The 5438-nt window shown below is 33.3% G+C and overlaps 1 pseudogene across 1 annotated transcript; it reads right to left on the reverse strand.

The window, feature by feature from the left end:
- Positions 1–240: 240 nt before the first annotated feature.
- Positions 241–569, reverse strand: LOC308343285 (large ribosomal subunit protein eL33-like; annotated as a pseudogene). Its single transcript has one exon. The product of its transcript is annotated as a large ribosomal subunit protein eL33-like (transcript).
- Positions 570–5438: the final 4869 nt, after the last annotated feature.

Raw genomic sequence — 5438 nt, forward strand, 5'->3', positions numbered from 1 at the left:
TTTACCTCTTAGTTTGTAACATGTTAATGCCATGGGTAGGTAAAAAAAAAACACTGGAGACTGTGGATTTAAAATGTTCAATTTCTGATATAGAGACTGATAATATAACATGAGAGAAAATATCAAACATCTATCTTACTAAATCAAGCATAACATCTATAATAAGAATTTTTTTCGCTTGATTTTTTTTTTTTACAAGAGAACAAATCTACGCCTTTGCTTATTTACTTTTCATTGAATTTAAATCCTTGAGGGGTACAGTATCACATGGGTTCTGTGGCCAATGGCTTTAGCAGGAAGGTTGCTTCAGATTTGGCACAAACCATGACACTGTTTCCATGAGCATGAGTTACTTTTCCCCAGATTACTCTGGTTTTGTTTGGTTTGCCACCAAGAGTCACTGTGTTGTTCTTTCCTTTGTACACATAAGCACATCTCTTGCTTAAATAGAATTCTGTTCCATCTCGAGCATATACCCCTTCGATTTTAAGAAGAGCTGTGTGTTCTCTCTGGTTCTGTTGACCACACTTATAGCCAGCAAAAATGGCCTTGGACCACGGCCTTCCAGATTATTATTTGGCACTGTAGGAGTCCTATTCCATGCAGGCTTATACCCAAAGTTCAGCAATAGGAGTTCCACTCACCTCTATTTTTTGCTTGATTCTTAAAAGTTATTGAAAGTTTTCTTTGACTAGGGTAGCCTTGGCAGGGTAACCAGAGGAATATTCGGGGGAGTACTCTAAATGTCTACAGAATAGATTATTTTGCTACATTCATCCCTTCAATTTTTCTTTTTTTTAAGATTTTATTTATTTATTTGACAGACATAGATCACAAGTAGGCGGAGAGGCAGGCAGAGAGAGAGAGAGGAGGAAGCAGGCTCCCTGATGAGCAGAGAGCCTGATGTGGGGCTCGATCCCAGGACCCTGAGATCATGACCCAAGCTGAAGGATGAGGCTTTAGCCCACTGAGCCACCCAGGCGCCCCCTTTTTTTTTTTTTTTTTAATAATTTCTTTTTACATTCCAAAATGAGAAAGACAAACTATCTTCCCTTTATTGTTTCACTTAGAGAGGTAAATTACGTAAAACTATACTACATGAGTAAAAATAAATAAAATTAAAACTAAAGTAGCAAAAAAAGAAAAGGACAGGTGATACAAGGTAATAGATTATACCTTCAGTGAGGGAACTAAAGCCAGTAATTGCCTAGATGCTGACTAGGTGCAGTTTGAGTACCAAGCCCAAGGGCTTGTTTTCATTGTACTATAGTGGTTATATACCTACTAATTACAAGAAATTAGGCAGAAAGAAGCTACTTAATTTTCCAGCCCCATTGGTCAGTTCAGTGTATAACATCTATAAATTATTCCAAAGCTACCCTTTCTCTAATTTACTCTAATCCTAAACTATGAACACAATTATATTACTCTCTATTGATCTCTAATTCTTAGTTTAGGCTCTTAACAAAATAGCCACAAAGAAATACAAAATGCAAAAGGAGAAAAGTAACAGGTTTGCACAAGATTTATGATCCCCAGCTATTTTATAATGTACATACAGCTCTGTAGATGAAAATTCTAACCATTTTATCGGCATGCTTTTTACATACCTAATGAAGCTAAAATCTGGCATACTACCTGGCATTTTAATAAGAGCGTGGCTTATGATGATGATTATTTCAGAGTAGATTTGCAGTTCAGGAATGACTATATGAATGTAATGAAATAAGAGCATATTTAACAAACATGCCAGAATTTCCATATTCAGTTGAAGGATATTCTCTTTAAAGTAGTCAGTCACCTAGTGAAATTGTGTATTTCTAATAAAGTTGCTGCTGCTGCTGCTGCTTAAAACATTTTAGTAACATCTTTAAACCTAACTTGGAGATCATTTATTAAAATAATCACTACTTTATCTTAAACAGAATTCTTATTCTAGGGTAGATTTGATTCTTAACTCCATTTAGTTTTAATGCAAATGTCAGTTTATAAATAATAGTGGTCGGTGGATTAATTATTACATATAATACATATATATCACATATATCATTATATGGGATTTTCAAATATCACAAAATGGTAAGTATGGAGCTAAACTTAAATCCGAAAATGTGTTCTATTTCAATAACACTTCAAACTGAGGAAACGTACAAGAAATCTGGAGTCCTGGCTTCTCTTGGGAAATAAAACTATGACTTAGTAGCACGAAGCAAGCGTTTCCTCAAAGTAACTATTATGGGAGTCAAACAGAGGTTGATCCCTTTAGAAGAGGAAATATATTTGCCCTTTAATTCCTCCTTAAACAACATATAAAAATACAGTGACATCAGGAGGACTTGACTCACTGTGTTAAAGCCAGTTAGCATACTTGGTAAAACTAAGTTGGCATTTTGGGTGGTCAAATACTTCAACTTACCTCATTGCTAGAAGATTACCTATCCTTGCCTTGTTGAACTCTGGAGTAGCCTTAGGGTTTGTTTGGACCAATAAAATGTAGATGGAAATGAAATATATCACTTTAGGGCAGAAGCTTATGAACTAGCATGCAGTTCACACGTCTGGACATTTAGCTATGAGGCAATATTCCAAGCAGAGGTTTCTCCATTAGCCTTGACCCTGAAGAAAAGACAACGAAGAGCAAAATCATAGTCCATAACAAATGGGCAGCATGAGTGAGAAATAAATCTTTGTTGTAACCCACTGTGATTTGGGGACCATCTGTTACTACTATATGACCGAACCTATCTTGACAGACACCACATATTTACATTACCTCCCTGGCCTCTGTAAGCAACTAAATTTGTGACCCATGCTTTTCCTGTAAGTTCCCCTCTAATTTTAGAATGTGAAAAATTGAAGCTCAACAGAGTGAAACAATTTGTTCAGAGCTATTAAGTCGGTCTCTGTATTCAGGTCTATCTGACTCCAGAGTCTACACACTTTAATTCCTTACTCTCCTGTACCTTAATATATTACTAGAAAGCTATTCTATTACTTCTATCTTTCATAATACTATCAGTAAATAACATGGCTTTGAAATTCACTGTTTTCTAAAATATCTAATCAAAGTAAGTATCTTAAGTTGCTAAATACAATAACCTTTTTTTTTAAAGATTTTTCTAGAAATCATATAAAATACTTTTGTTAATATATAACTCTATACTCTTTGGATTTATTTTGTAAACACATTCTGTCTGTAGCACTTTAAAAGTAATTTTAAATCATATTTATTTTTTGCATATAATTCATTTATTAATATTTAAAAAAACCAAATGCAAAGTAATAAACTTGGCTTCTTTTTCCCACAAAAATGGGGAATACATCTCTGTAAAGAAATTTTAAATTATTTTTACACATCAGTTTGTTGCTGGGATTAGTTTCAGCAAAAAACAATTAATGGGGGAAAAAAACAACTAATGGGCAACCCTCCCCAAAAAAAACAACAACCCCAAAACAAAACAACATTAACTGATTAATATTTAAAACTGTTTATAATATGGTAAGTAAGAAACAGTAACTGATCAGAAAACACCCTGCTCTAAAGTAATTTTCACATAGATTTCTATTATAGTGCAGTTCACTCCCAACAACTCTGAGCCCATTAAGAGCACTTCTATACATACAGACATAACAAAATGATACAGTATTTATTGCAACAACAAATTAAAGTTTTTCATAATATATGTAACTTAAATACCCTCCCGCCCCCCAGTGATAAAGTGGCTTCTTATTCCTTAAACATAGAAATTCTGCTCTTCATTGTAGAAAGATGAAGTCCTCTCATCAAAAGGCACATTCTTATCTGCAAGAAAAAAAAAAAAAATTAAATACTCATCCTGGAACAAATTAATACACATTTTAAAATATTCCCAAAGGTTTGGAGCAGCAGGAAGGTAATGAAAATATTTAAGGGAATTATAATGAATGGCACTCATAAAAACACATGATTATTTTGTTTACATTAATTATATCAGATTCTATCTTTTGAAATATGATTCTAATATTTCCAGGGATTTTATATATAATTAGTGTAGGTAATCAAAAATGATTTTAGTTATACTAGAGTGATACCCTCATATAATATTCTCAATTGACTTAAGTAAACAATACAGTTATTTGTTTCTATAGTTTCTGTAAATAAAATTCTTAACTGATCCTATTTCTGAACTCTCAGAAATAGGGATTTAACTGAAACTGCAGGCCTGGAAGTATATTCTGAAACAAACAAACAAACAAAGTGTGTTTTTAAAATTTGTTTATTTGAGAGAGAGAGAGCAAGCACATGCGTATGTGTACATATACACCAGGGGGAAAGGAAGAGAGAATCCCAAGCCGACTGTACTGAGAGCAGAGCCCAACCAGAGTCTCTATCTCACAACGCAGAGATCATGACCTCAGGCAAAACCAAGAGTCTGACAGTTAATTGTCAAGGCGCCCAGTTGCCCCCTAAAATGTTTTTAATATTTATAATACAGTTTCAAAATGTATCCATATAGAGGTTTTCCACAGGTTTGCCTATTTTCTTACTCTACTCACTAGTTTATGGTACTATGAGGTTATTATTCTTATCACATCTTTATAGACTTTAATTCTAATTACACATCAGGCTGTACTGTCCATCTAAATCACAGCTTCCAAAAAACTTCTGCTAGTAAAAACCATTACAACAAAAAGTATTTAGAGTAAAAGAACAGCCAAAGGTGTGTGGATCTTATTAACTTAATAAATCTTTCTTCATAATTACCATTAACATTTAGAACTCGTTGGAGATATCAATGACTAATACTCTCTTCTAATTTATTATTTTGTCTGAATCTTTAATAAACAATCTAAAGCTAATGAAATTCTTATATATCTCAATTTGAGGATAAGTTTTTTAACAAAATTTTGTAGGTTATTAAAAAACAATGTAACCTAGTCCTCATTTTTACACAACTCTTGTCTTTTGCATGACTGAAACTCTTGATCATTTCGATAATGAACTTGTGGACTATGAAAAAAATCAGATGAATAAAACTTGCAGTTCCATTTAGCAAAGTGAGAACATAAAATGACAGGTACCTAATTCCCCCCTGTAGAATTAAATAGACTTTTGAATTCAGACCACTTTTGAGAACCTAGGCAACATTTAACAATGTTTATAAAATGTTTTGGAATCAAGAAATACCTAGTACATGAAGAATCTCTTAATGTACAGTATCAGGAATGCAATTTAAGATTCATAATCAACCCCAAAACAGGTGAACATGCATAACTGTCTATTATTTTACATATACCCAACATTTTACTGATCCTGTTTTTACTTTCCAGACTCTACAACCTGCTTTCCTACTTAGAATATTGCATTACTTGGGATTTCCTCAGAATTCCATCCCAGATGTTTCATCCTGACTAACATTTAAAATGTGCTATGCAGAACTACCATTCCCTAATTTTTC

This window comes from Martes martes (genome assembly GCF_963455335.1).
Source record: "Martes martes genome assembly, chromosome: 5".
In the NCBI taxonomy this organism is placed as follows: Eukaryota; Metazoa; Chordata; class Mammalia; order Carnivora; family Mustelidae; genus Martes; species Martes martes.